The sequence below is a fragment of the Hyla sarda genome, unplaced genomic scaffold, assembly GCF_029499605.1.
Source record: "Hyla sarda isolate aHylSar1 unplaced genomic scaffold, aHylSar1.hap1 scaffold_1602, whole genome shotgun sequence".
Taxonomy (NCBI): Eukaryota; Metazoa; Chordata; class Amphibia; order Anura; family Hylidae; genus Hyla; species Hyla sarda.
The window spans coordinates 66,640-80,402 of NW_026608238.1; the positions used below are offsets into that span (position 1 = coordinate 66,640).

Here is a 13,763-nt window from a genome sequence, read left to right on the forward strand (position 1 = left end):
GGTTCCTGGCAAATCCGGGTTATGGATTGCATTTAAAAAGGCCCCGTGGGAGTGCAATGGGCCCCTGTCTTGCTGCTTAGCAATAATGGTATGGGTTTAGGTTCTGCTGTGTGTACTGGTGGTTGACTGCCCCCCAGCCCAGAGTGTGCATGGAAAATTGTCTGGCAGCCTCCCTGACAGCAAGCAGTGATAGTGCCCATGAAGGGGACCTTGTTGGGCCCGCCCCTTTCACGGTTATCGCTTCTCGGCCTTTTGGCTAAGATCAAGTGTAGTATCTGTTCTTATCAGTTTAATATCTGATACGTCCCCTATCTGGGGACCATATATTAAATGGATTTTTGAGAACGGGGGCCGATTTCGAAGCTTGCTTCCGTCGCCCTATGCATTGACCCGATATGGCAGTATCTTCGGGTACAGTGCACCACCCCCTTACAGGGTTAAAAAGAAAGATTCCTACTTTCATTGCTACCTGCTTGCTGGCTAGCCAGCTAGCCAGCCCTGTGGGCCTTGCTGCTGCAGCCAAAAAACAAAAGGTGGTGCTGCTGCTGCTGCTTCTGCTGCTTCTGCTTGTGTCTGGCCGCTGTTGGAGCGTCCAGGCACAGGACTTCTGCTGCTGCTGACTAAATGGCCTCCTTAATTGGATCATTTGAGTAGCCAGCACACCTGTGCAGGTAGGGCATGACATGATAGGCAGCTGCCTTGATAGCGGGTGGGTGCTGAATGTTCCTAATTGACAAAATAAGATTAATGCTTATGAAGAAATATAAAATCTCATCCCTTCCCCAATATCGCGCCACACCCCTACCCCTTAATTCCCTGGTTGAACTTGATGGACATATGTCTTTTTTCGACCGTACTAACTATGTAACTATGTAACATAACATGGGGGGGGGGGGGGGGGTCTCCTGGCTGTTCACACAGGTGTGTCATTGCTGTACATTGACCATGCATTGCTTCTGTGGTATTGCAAAGGCAAAGACAAATGCTTCCAGCCATCCATTGCACTAATGGATTGGTCATCAGCTGGCTGTCTATGTCCCGCATCAATATAGACCAAAGTACAGAGGGTTAGGCTATGCTATTGTGCACCTACCTGATGCATCAGAAGGTGCGAGGCCCTTGCTAAATTCTGTGCACAGACTTTGAGATCTATACTTTAGACTGTATCTAAACCTGCTCCAACATGGACTGACATTCTGGCCTACTTTCAGCCGATGCGACTTGTCTGTCGCTGAACAGTCGCTTTTTATGTATTCAGCACCTATGTATAATGTTGTAAAAATGCTCTAGAAGCTAAAGTCGCAGAAATGTCACACATATTTGGCCTGCAACTTTCTGTGCGACAAATTCAGACAGGAAAAATCAGTATAAATCCTTAGAAAATTATCCCCCAGTGTCTCCATCTGCTGGCGGTATTGAATAAGCATTGCTGCACTGATGGGGTATGCATTAGACGAAAAAAAAGAAGAAAAAGAAGAATAATACGCCCAGAAAAGAGGCGAAAAGGAGAAAAACGTAAAAAAACGTGAAAAAAAAGTAAGAGGAAGAGAAGGGAAAAAAAGGTGGAAATGGGTTTAAAAGTGATTTCGGCGGAGAAATATATATATATATATATATATATATATATATATATATATATATATATACGCGCACACACACACATATATATAAACGTATTCTCCGTTGAGATATTGCAGCCGCTGCTGTGTCCAGGCCCAGGAGCCTTAGCACTGTGCTGTGATGTCACTCAATACCATTGACATCACTAGGTGTAAACAACATCTCTCCTTTGCTGTGTATGTGACTATGGAGCTGTTTGGTGATGTCGTCTATTATGGCCTTCATAGAAGCAACAGGAGATTGTTGCATCCATCTAGAACCCTCAGAACTACAGTGCTATGATGTCACTCACTTCCACAGGCCTTGCAGAGTGTAAACAACAACAACCCAGCTTTGTTGTGTATGTAACCATAGGGATTTGTGATGTCACCTAGAACCTTCACAGCAGCGACAGCTTTATGAGGAGCATCAGCACTGCTCTGCCTGAGCAGAACCATCACCGCCATAGGTTGTCAAATAACCCGGATTTAACCCACACAGGTAAGTCCAATGGGGTGCAGGCATGTCCTCTATGCTTACAGCTTCCCGTGGGTGTTGGTTTGATACCGTTTGGGGACAGCCAAGGAGGCATCTGCAGGCAACAAAGGTAGGTGTGTGCTTGTGTGTGTGTTTCCTATGCAGATCCTAAGCCCAGTGTCACATGCAAGTAGGAGGAGTAAGAAGGGTTCCTGGCAAATCCGGGTTATGGATTGCATTTAAAAAGGCCCCGTGGGAGTGCAATGGGCCCCTGTCTTGCTGCTTAGCAATAATGGTATGGGTTTAGGTTCTGCTGTGTGTACTGGTGGTTGACTGCCCCCCAGCCCAGAGTGTGCATGGAAAATTGTCTGGCAGCCTCCCTGACAGCAAGCAGTGATAGTGCCCATGAAGGGGACCTTGTTGGGCCCGCCCCTTTCACGGTTATCGCTTCTCGGCCTTTTGGCTAAGATCAAGTGTAGTATCTGTTCTTATCAGTTTAATATCTGATACGTCCCCTATCTGGGGACCATATATTAAATGGATTTTTGAGAACGGGGGCCGATTTCGAAGCTTGCTTCCGTCGCCCTATGCATTGACCCGATATGGCAGTATCTTCGGGTACAGTGCACCACCCCCTTACAGGGTTAAAAAGAAAGATTCCTACTTTCATTGCTACCTGCTTGCTGGCTAGCCAGCTAGCCAGCCCTGTGGGCCTTGCTGCTGCAGCCAAAAAACAAAAGGTGGTGCTGCTGCTGCTGCTTCTGCTGCTTCTGCTTGTGTCTGGCCGCTGTTGGAGCGTCCAGGCACAGGACTTCTGCTGCTGCTGACTAAATGGCCTCCTTAATTGGATCATTTGAGTAGCCAGCACACCTGTGCAGGTAGGGCATGACATGATAGGCAGCTGCCTTGATAGCGGGTGGGTGCTGAATGTTCCTAATTGACAAAATAAGATTAATGCTTATGAAGAAATATAAAATCTCATCCCTTCCCCAATATCGCGCCACACCCCTACCCCTTAATTCCCTGGTTGAACTTGATGGACATATGTCTTTTTTCGACCGTACTAACTATGTAACTATGTAACATAACATGGGGGGGGGGGGGGGGGGGGTCTCCTGGCTGTTCACACAGGTGTGTCATTGCTGTACATTGACCATGCATTGCTTCTGTGGTATTGCAAAGGCAAAGACAAATGCTTCCAGCCATCCATTGCACTAATGGATTGGTCATCAGCTGGCTGTCTATGTCCCGCATCAATATAGACCAAAGTACAGAGGGTTAGGCTATGCTATTGTGCACCTACCTGATGCATCAGAAGGTGCGAGGCCCTTGCTAAATTCTGTGCACAGACTTTGAGATCTATACTTTAGACTGTATCTAAACCTGCTCCAACATGGACTGACATTCTGGCCTACTTTCAGCCGATGCGACTTGTCTGTCGCTGAACAGTCGCTTTTTATGTATTCAGCACCTATGTATAATGTTGTAAAAATGCTCTAGAAGCTAAAGTCGCAGAAATGTCACACATATTTGGCCTGCAACTTTCTGTGCGACAAATTCAGACAGGAAAAATCAGTATAAATCCTTAGAAAATTATCCCCCAGTGTCTCCATCTGCTGGCGGTATTGAATAAGCATTGCTGCACTGATGGGGTATGCATTAGACGAAAAAAAAGAAGAAAAAGAAGAATAATACGCCCAGAAAAGAGGCGAAAAGGAGAAAAACGTAAAAAAACGTGAAAAAAAAGTAAGAGGAAGAGAAGGGAAAAAAAGGTGGAAATGGGTTTAAAAGTGATTTCGGCGGAGAAATATATATATATATATATATATATATATATATATATATATATATATACGCGCACACACACACATATATATAAACGTATTCTCCGTTGAGATATTGCAGCCGCTGCTGTGTCCAGGCCCAGGAGCCTTAGCACTGTGCTGTGATGTCACTCAATACCACTGACATCACTAGGTGTAAACAACATCTCTCCTTTGCTGTGTATGTGACTATGGAGCTGTTTGGTGATGTCGTCTATTATGGCCTTCATAGAAGCAACAGGAGATTGTTGCATCCATCTAGAACCCTCAGAACTACAGTGCTATGATGTCACTCACTTCCACAGGCCTTGCAGAGTGTAAACAACAACAACCCAGCTTTGTTGTGTATGTAACCATAGGGATTTGTGATGTCACCTAGAACCTTCACAGCAGCGACAGCTTTATGAGGAGCATCAGCACTGCTCTGCCTGAGCAGAACCATCACCGCCATAGGTTGTCAAATAACCCGGATTTAACCCACACAGGTAAGTCCAATGGGGTGCAGGCATGTCCTCTATGCTTACAGCTTCCCGTGGGTGTTGGTTTGATACCGTTTGGGGACAGCCAAGGAGGCATCTGCAGGCAACAAAGGTAGGTGTGTGCTTGTGTGTGTGTTTCCTATGCAGATCCTAAGCCCAGTGTCACATGCAAGTAGGAGGAGTAAGAAGGGTTCCTGGCAAATCCGGGTTATGGATTGCATTTAAAAAGGCCCCGTGGGAGTGCAATGGGCCCCTGTCTTGCTGCTTAGCAATAATGGTATGGGTTTAGGTTCTGCTGTGTGTACTGGTGGTTGACTGCCCCCCAGCCCAGAGTGTGCATGGAAAATTGTCTGGCAGCCTCCCTGACAGCAAGCAGTGATAGTGCCCATGAAGGGGACCTTGTTGGGCCCGCCCCTTTCACGGTTATCGCTTCTCGGCCTTTTGGCTAAGATCAAGTGTAGTATCTGTTCTTATCAGTTTAATATCTGATACGTCCCCTATCTGGGGACCATATATTAAATGGATTTTTGAGAACGGGGGCCGATTTCGAAGCTTGCTTCCGTCGCCCTATGCATTGACCCGATATGGCAGTATCTTCGGGTACAGTGCACCACCCCCTTACAGGGTTAAAAAGAAAGATTCCTACTTTCATTGCTACCTGCTTGCTGGCTAGCCAGCTAGCCAGCCCTGTGGGCCTTGCTGCTGCAGCCAAAAAACAAAAGGTGGTGCTGCTGCTGCTGCTTCTGCTGCTTCTGCTTGTGTCTGGCCGCTGTTGGAGCGTCCAGGCACAGGACTTCTGCTGCTGCTGACTAAATGGCCTCCTTAATTGGATCATTTGAGTAGCCAGCACACCTGTGCAGGTAGGGCATGACATGATAGGCAGCTGCCTTGATAGCGGGTGGGTGCTGAATGTTCCTAATTGACAAAATAAGATTAATGCTTATGAAGAAATATAAAATCTCATCCCTTCCCCAATATCGCGCCACACCCCTACCCCTTAATTCCCTGGTTGAACTTGATGGACATATGTCTTTTTTCGACCGTACTAACTATGTAACTATGTAACATAACATGGGGGGGGGGGTCTCCTGGCTGTTCACACAGGTGTGTCATTGCTGTACATTGACCATGCATTGCTTCTGTGGTATTGCAAAGGCAAAGACAAATGCTTCCAGCCATCCATTGCACTAATGGATTGGTCATCAGCTGGCTGTCTATGTCCCGCATCAATATAGACCAAAGTACAGAGGGTTAGGCTATGCTATTGTGCACCTACCTGATGCATCAGAAGGTGCGAGGCCCTTGCTAAATTCTGTGCACAGACTTTGAGATCTATACTTTAGACTGTATCTAAACCTGCTCCAACATGGACTGACATTCTGGCCTACTTTCAGCCGATGCGACTTGTCTGTCGCTGAACAGTCGCTTTTTATGTATTCAGCACCTATGTATAATGTTGTAAAAATGCTCTAGAAGCTAAAGTCGCAGAAATGTCACACATATTTGGCCTGCAACTTTCTGTGCGACAAATTCAGACAGGAAAAATCAGTATAAATCCTTAGAAAATTATCCCCCAGTGTCTCCATCTGCTGGCGGTATTGAATAAGCATTGCTGCACTGATGGGGTATGCATTAGACGAAAAAAAAGAAGAAAAAGAAGAATAATACGCCCAGAAAAGAGGCGAAAAGGAGAAAAACGTAAAAAAACGTGAAAAAAAGTAAGAGGAAGAGAAGGGAAAAAAAGGTGGAAATGGGTTTAAAAGTGATTTCGGCGGAGAATATATATATATATATATATATATATATATATATATATATATATATACGCGCACACACACACATATATATAAACGTATTCTCCGTTGAGATATTGCAGCCGCTGCTGTGTCCAGGCCCAGGAGCCTTAGCACTGTGCTGTGATGTCACTCAATACCACTGACATCACTAGGTGTAAACAACATCTCTCCTTTGCTGTGTATGTGACTATGGAGCTGTTTGGTGATGTCGTCTATTATGGCCTTCATAGAAGCAACAGGAGATTGTTGCATCCATCTAGAACCCTCAGAACTACAGTGCTATGATGTCACTCACTTCCACAGGCCTTGCAGAGTGTAAACAACAACAACCCAGCTTTGTTGTGTATGTAACCATAGGGATTTGTGATGTCACCTAGAACCTTCACAGCAGCGACAGCTTTATGAGGAGCATCAGCACTGCTCTGCCTGAGCAGAACCATCACCGCCATAGGTTGTCAAATAACCCGGATTTAACCCACACAGGTAAGTCCAATGGGGTGCAGGCATGTCCTCTATGCTTACAGCTTCCCGTGGGTGTTGGTTTGATACCGTTTGGGGACAGCCAAGGAGGCATCTGCAGGCAACAAAGGTAGGTGTGTGCTTGTGTGTGTGTTTCCTATGCAGATCCTAAGCCCAGTGTCACATGCAAGTAGGAGGAGTAAGAAGGGTTCCTGGCAAATCCGGGTTATGGATTGCATTTAAAAAGGCCCCGTGGGAGTGCAATGGGCCCCTGTCTTGCTGCTTAGCAATAATGGTATGGGTTTAGGTTCTGCTGTGTGTACTGGTGGTTGACTGCCCCCCAGCCCAGAGTGTGCATGGAAAATTGTCTGGCAGCCTCCCTGACAGCAAGCAGTGATAGTGCCCATGAAGGGGACCTTGTTGGGCCCGCCCCTTTCACGGTTATCGCTTCTCGGCCTTTTGGCTAAGATCAAGTGTAGTATCTGTTCTTATCAGTTTAATATCTGATACGTCCCCTATCTGGGGACCATATATTAAATGGATTTTTGAGAACGGGGGCCGATTTCGAAGCTTGCTTCCGTCGCCCTATGCATTGACCCGATATGGCAGTATCTTCGGGTACAGTGCACCACCCCCTTACAGGGTTAAAAAGAAAGATTCCTACTTTCATTGCTACCTGCTTGCTGGCTAGCCAGCTAGCCAGCCCTGTGGGCCTTGCTGCTGCAGCCAAAAAACAAAAGGTGGTGCTGCTGCTGCTGCTTCTGCTGCTTCTGCTTGTGTCTGGCCGCTGTTGGAGCGTCCAGGCACAGGACTTCTGCTGCTGCTGACTAAATGGCCTCCTTAATTGGATCATTTGAGTAGCCAGCACACCTGTGCAGGTAGGGCATGACATGATAGGCAGCTGCCTTGATAGCGGGTGGGTGCTGAATGTTCCTAATTGACAAAATAAGATTAATGCTTATGAAGAAATATAAAATCTCATCCCTTCCCCAATATCGCGCCACACCCCTACCCCTTAATTCCCTGGTTGAACTTGATGGACATATGTCTTTTTTCGACCGTACTAACTATGTAACTATGTAACATAACATGGGGGGGGGGGGGGGGGTCTCCTGGCTGTTCACACAGGTGTGTCATTGCTGTACATTGACCATGCATTGCTTCTGTGGTATTGCAAAGGCAAAGACAAATGCTTCCAGCCATCCATTGCACTAATGGATTGGTCATCAGCTGGCTGTCTATGTCCCGCATCAATATAGACCAAAGTACAGAGGGTTAGGCTATGCTATTGTGCACCTACCTGATGCATCAGAAGGTGCGAGGCCCTTGCTAAATTCTGTGCACAGACTTTGAGATCTATACTTTAGACTGTATCTAAACCTGCTCCAACATGGACTGACATTCTGGCCTACTTTCAGCCGATGCGACTTGTCTGTCGCTGAACAGTCGCTTTTTATGTATTCAGCACCTATGTATAATGTTGTAAAAATGCTCTAGAAGCTAAAGTCGCAGAAATGTCACACATATTTGGCCTGCAACTTTCTGTGCGACAAATTCAGACAGGAAAAATCAGTATAAATCCTTAGAAAATTATCCCCCAGTGTCTCCATCTGCTGGCGGTATTGAATAAGCATTGCTGCACTGATGGGGTATGCATTAGACGAAAAAAAAGAAGAAAAAGAAGAATAATACGCCCAGAAAAGAGGCGAAAAGGAGAAAAACGTAAAAAAACGTGAAAAAAAAGTAAGAGGAAGAGAAGGGAAAAAAAGGTGGAAATGGGTTTAAAAGTGATTTCGGCGGAGAATATATATATATATATATATATATATATATATATATATATATATACGCGCACACACACACACATATATATAAACGTATTCTCCGTTGAGATATTGCAGCCGCTGCTGTGTCCAGGCCCAGGAGCCTTAGCACTGTGCTGTGATGTCACTCAATACCACTGACATCACTAGGTGTAAACAACATCTCTCCTTTGCTGTGTATGTGACTATGGAGCTGTTTGGTGATGTCGTCTATTATGGCCTTCATAGAAGCAACAGGAGATTGTTGCATCCATCTAGAACCCTCAGAACTACAGTGCTATGATGTCACTCACTTCCACAGGCCTTGCAGAGTGTAAACAACAACAACCCAGCTTTGTTGTGTATGTAACCATAGGGATTTGTGATGTCACCTAGAACCTTCACAGCAGCGACAGCTTTATGAGGAGCATCAGCACTGCTCTGCCTGAGCAGAACCATCACCGCCATAGGTTGTCAAATAACCCGGATTTAACCCACACAGGTAAGTCCAATGGGGTGCAGGCATGTCCTCTATGCTTACAGCTTCCCGTGGGTGTTGGTTTGATACCGTTTGGGGACAGCCAAGGAGGCATCTGCAGGCAACAAAGGTAGGTGTGTGCTTGTGTGTGTGTTTCCTATGCAGATCCTAAGCCCAGTGTCACATGCAAGTAGGAGGAGTAAGAAGGGTTCCTGGCAAATCCGGGTTATGGATTGCATTTAAAAAGGCCCCGTGGGAGTGCAATGGGCCCCTGTCTTGCTGCTTAGCAATAATGGTATGGGTTTAGGTTCTGCTGTGTGTACTGGTGGTTGACTGCCCCCCAGCCCAGAGTGTGCATGGAAAATTGTCTGGCAGCCTCCCTGACAGCAAGCAGTGATAGTGCCCATGAAGGGGACCTTGTTGGGCCCGCCCCTTTCACGGTTATCGCTTCTCGGCCTTTTGGCTAAGATCAAGTGTAGTATCTGTTCTTATCAGTTTAATATCTGATACGTCCCCTATCTGGGGACCATATATTAAATGGATTTTTGAGAACGGGGGCCGATTTCGAAGCTTGCTTCCGTCGCCCTATGCATTGACCCGATATGGCAGTATCTTCGGGTACAGTGCACCACCCCCTTACAGGGTTAAAAAGAAAGATTCCTACTTTCATTGCTACCTGCTTGCTGGCTAGCCAGCTAGCCAGCCCTGTGGGCCTTGCTGCTGCAGCCAAAAAACAAAAGGTGGTGCTGCTGCTGCTGCTTCTGCTGCTTCTGCTTGTGTCTGGCCGCTGTTGGAGCGTCCAGGCACAGGACTTCTGCTGCTGCTGACTAAATGGCCTCCTTAATTGGATCATTTGAGTAGCCAGCACACCTGTGCAGGTAGGGCATGACATGATAGGCAGCTGCCTTGATAGCGGGTGGGTGCTGAATGTTCCTAATTGACAAAATAAGATTAATGCTTATGAAGAAATATAAAATCTCATCCCTTCCCCAATATCGCGCCACACCCCTACCCCTTAATTCCCTGGTTGAACTTGATGGACATATGTCTTTTTTCGACCGTACTAACTATGTAACTATGTAACATAACATGGGGGGGGGGGGGGGGGTCTCCTGGCTGTTCACACAGGTGTGTCATTGCTGTACATTGACCATGCATTGCTTCTGTGGTATTGCAAAGGCAAAGACAAATGCTTCCAGCCATCCATTGCACTAATGGATTGGTCATCAGCTGGCTGTCTATGTCCCGCATCAATATAGACCAAAGTACAGAGGGTTAGGCTATGCTATTGTGCACCTACCTGATGCATCAGAAGGTGCGAGGCCCTTGCTAAATTCTGTGCACAGACTTTGAGATCTATACTTTAGACTGTATCTAAACCTGCTCCAACATGGACTGACATTCTGGCCTACTTTCAGCCGATGCGACTTGTCTGTCGCTGAACAGTCGCTTTTTATGTATTCAGCACCTATGTATAATGTTGTAAAAATGCTCTAGAAGCTAAAGTCGCAGAAATGTCACACATATTTGGCCTGCAACTTTCTGTGCGACAAATTCAGACAGGAAAAATCAGTATAAATCCTTAGAAAATTATCCCCCAGTGTCTCCATCTGCTGGCGGTATTGAATAAGCATTGCTGCACTGATGGGGTATGCATTAGACGAAAAAAAAGAAGAAAAAGAAGAATAATACGCCCAGAAAAGAGGCGAAAAGGAGAAAAACGTAAAAAAACGTGAAAAAAAAGTAAGAGGAAGAGAAGGGAAAAAAAGGTGGAAATGGGTTTAAAAGTGATTTCGGCGGAGAAATATATATATATATATATATATATATATATATATATATATACGCGCACACACACACATATATATAAACGTATTCTCCGTTGAGATATTGCAGCCGCTGCTGTGTCCAGGCCCAGGAGCCTTAGCACTGTGCTGTGATGTCACTCAATACCACTGACATCACTAGGTGTAAACAACATCTCTCCTTTGCTGTGTATGTGACTATGGAGCTGTTTGGTGATGTCGTCTATTATGGCCTTCATAGAAGCAACAGGAGATTGTTGCATCCATCTAGAACCCTCAGAACTACAGTGCTATGATGTCACTCACTTCCACAGGCCTTGCAGAGTGTAAACAACAACAACCCAGCTTTGTTGTGTATGTAACCATAGGGATTTGTGATGTCACCTAGAACCTTCACAGCAGCGACAGCTTTATGAGGAGCATCAGCACTGCTCTGCCTGAGCAGAACCATCACCGCCATAGGTTGTCAAATAACCCGGATTTAACCCACACAGGTAAGTCCAATGGGGTGCAGGCATGTCCTCTATGCTTACAGCTTCCCGTGGGTGTTGGTTTGATACCGTTTGGGGACAGCCAAGGAGGCATCTGCAGGCAACAAAGGTAGGTGTGTGCTTGTGTGTGTGTTTCCTATGCAGATCCTAAGCCCAGTGTCACATGCAAGTAGGAGGAGTAAGAAGGGTTCCTGGCAAATCCGGGTTATGGATTGCATTTAAAAAGGCCCCGTGGGAGTGCAATGGGCCCCTGTCTTGCTGCTTAGCAATAATGGTATGGGTTTAGGTTCTGCTGTGTGTACTGGTGGTTGACTGCCCCCCAGCCCAGAGTGTGCATGGAAAATTGTCTGGCAGCCTCCCTGACAGCAAGCAGTGATAGTGCCCATGAAGGGGACCTTGTTGGGCCCGCCCCTTTCACGGTTATCGCTTCTCGGCCTTTTGGCTAAGATCAAGTGTAGTATCTGTTCTTATCAGTTTAATATCTGATACGTCCCCTATCTGGGGACCATATATTAAATGGATTTTTGAGAACGGGGGCCGATTTCGAAGCTTGCTTCCGTCGCCCTATGCATTGACCCGATATGGCAGTATCTTCGGGTACAGTGCACCACCCCCTTACAGGGTTAAAAAGAAAGATTCCTACTTTCATTGCTACCTGCTTGCTGGCTAGCCAGCTAGCCAGCCCTGTGGGCCTTGCTGCTGCAGCCAAAAAACAAAAGGTGGTGCTGCTGCTGCTGCTTCTGCTGCTTCTGCTTGTGTCTGGCCGCTGTTGGAGCGTCCAGGCACAGGACTTCTGCTGCTGCTGACTAAATGGCCTCCTTAATTGGATCATTTGAGTAGCCAGCACACTGTGCAGGTAGGGCATGACATGATAGGCAGCTGCCTTGATAGCGGGGTGGGTGCTGAATGTTCCTAATTGACAAAATAAGATTAATGCTTATGAAGAAATATAAAATCTCATCCCTTCCCCAATATCGCGCCACACCCCTACCCCTTAATTCCCTGGTTGAACTTGATGGACATATGTCTTTTTTCGACCGTACTAACTATGTAACTATGTAACATAACATGGGGGGGGGGGGTCTCCTGCTGTTCACACAGGTGTGTCATTGCTGTACATTGACCATGCATTGCTTCTGTGGTATTGCAAAGGCAAGACAAATGCTTCCAGCCATCCATTGCACTAATGGATTGGTCATCAGCTGGCTGTCTATGTCCCGCATCAATATAGACCAAAGTACAGAGGGTTAGGCTATGCTATTGTGCACCTACCTGATGCATCAGAAGGTGCGAGGCCCTTGCTAAATTCTGTGCACAGACTTTGAGATCTATACTTTAGACTGTATCTAAACCTGCTCCAACATGGACTGACATTCTGGCCTACTTTCAGCCGATGCGACTTGTCTGTCGCTGAACAGTCGCTTTTTATGTATTCAGCACCTATGTATAATGTTGTAAAAATGCTCTAGAAGCTAAAGTCGCAGAAATGTCACACATATTTGGCCTGCAACTTTCTGTGCGACAAATTCAGACAGGAAAAATCAGTATAAATCCTTAGAAAATTATCCCCCAGTGTCTCCATCTGCTGGCGGTATTGAATAAGCATTGCTGCACTGATGGGGTATGCATTAGACGAAAAAAAAGAAGAAAAAGAAGAATAATACGCCCAGAAAAGAGGCGAAAAGGAGAAAAACGTAAAAAAACGTGAAAAAAAAGTAAGAGGAAGAGAAGGGAAAAAAGGTGGAAATGGGTTTAAAAGTGATTTCGGCGGAGAAATATATATATATATATATATATATATATATATATATACGCGCACACACACACATATATATAAACGTATTCTCCGTTGAGATATTGCAGCCGCTGCTGTGTCCAGGCCCAGGAGCCTTAGCACTGTGCTGTGATGTCACTCAATACCACTGACATCACTAGGTGTAAACAACATCTCTCCTTTGCTGTGTATGTGACTATGGAGCTGTTTGGTGATGTCGTCTATTATGGCCTTCATAGAAGCAACAGGAGATTGTTGCATCCATCTAGAACCCTCAGAACTACAGTGCTATGATGTCACTCACTTCCACAGGCCTTGCAGAGTGTAAACAACAACAACCCAGCTTTGTTGTGTATGTAACCATAGGGATTTGTGATGTCACCTAGAACCTTCACAGCAGCGACAGCTTTATGAGGAGCATCAGCACTGCTCTGCCTGAGCAGAACCATCACCGCCATAGGTTGTCAAATAACCCGGATTTAACCCACACAGGTAAGTCCAATGGGGTGCAGGCATGTCCTCTATGCTTACAGCTTCCCGTGGGTGTTGGTTTGATACCGTTTGGGGACAGCCAAGGAGGCATCTGCAGGCAACAAAGGTAGGTGTGTGCTTGTGTGTGTGTTTCCTATGCAGATCCTAAGCCCAGTGTCACATGCAAGTAGGAGGAGTAAGAAGGGTTCCTGGCAAATCCGGGTTATGGATTGCATTTAAAAAGGCCCCGTGGGAGTGCAATGGGCCCCTGTCTTGCTGCTTAGCAATAATGGTATGGTTTAGGTTCTG

At 46.1% G+C, this 13,763-nt stretch overlaps 6 non-coding genes across 6 annotated transcripts; all 6 read left to right on the forward strand.

The window, feature by feature from the left end:
* Positions 1 to 236: 236 nt before the first annotated feature.
* LOC130310875 (U2 spliceosomal RNA) lies at positions 237 to 427 on the forward strand. The gene has a single exon (XR_008859345.1). It is a non-coding gene; the product is annotated as a U2 spliceosomal RNA (small nuclear RNA).
* Positions 428 to 2,519: 2,092 nt separating this feature from the next.
* LOC130310876 (U2 spliceosomal RNA) lies at positions 2,520 to 2,710 on the forward strand. The gene has a single exon (XR_008859346.1). It is a non-coding gene; the product is annotated as a U2 spliceosomal RNA (small nuclear RNA).
* A 2,093-nt stretch (positions 2,711 to 4,803) lies between these two features.
* On the forward strand, positions 4,804 to 4,994 carry LOC130310877 (U2 spliceosomal RNA). The gene has a single exon (XR_008859347.1). It is a non-coding gene; the product is annotated as a U2 spliceosomal RNA (small nuclear RNA).
* Positions 4,995 to 7,076: 2,082 nt separating this feature from the next.
* LOC130310878 (U2 spliceosomal RNA) lies at positions 7,077 to 7,267 on the forward strand. The gene has a single exon (XR_008859349.1). It is a non-coding gene; the product is annotated as a U2 spliceosomal RNA (small nuclear RNA).
* A 2,089-nt stretch (positions 7,268 to 9,356) lies between these two features.
* LOC130310879 (U2 spliceosomal RNA) lies at positions 9,357 to 9,547 on the forward strand. Its single transcript, XR_008859350.1, has one exon. It is a non-coding gene; the product is annotated as a U2 spliceosomal RNA (small nuclear RNA).
* Positions 9,548 to 11,631: 2,084 nt separating this feature from the next.
* LOC130310880 (U2 spliceosomal RNA) lies at positions 11,632 to 11,822 on the forward strand. Its single transcript, XR_008859351.1, has one exon. It is a non-coding gene; the product is annotated as a U2 spliceosomal RNA (small nuclear RNA).
* Positions 11,823 to 13,763: the final 1,941 nt, after the last annotated feature.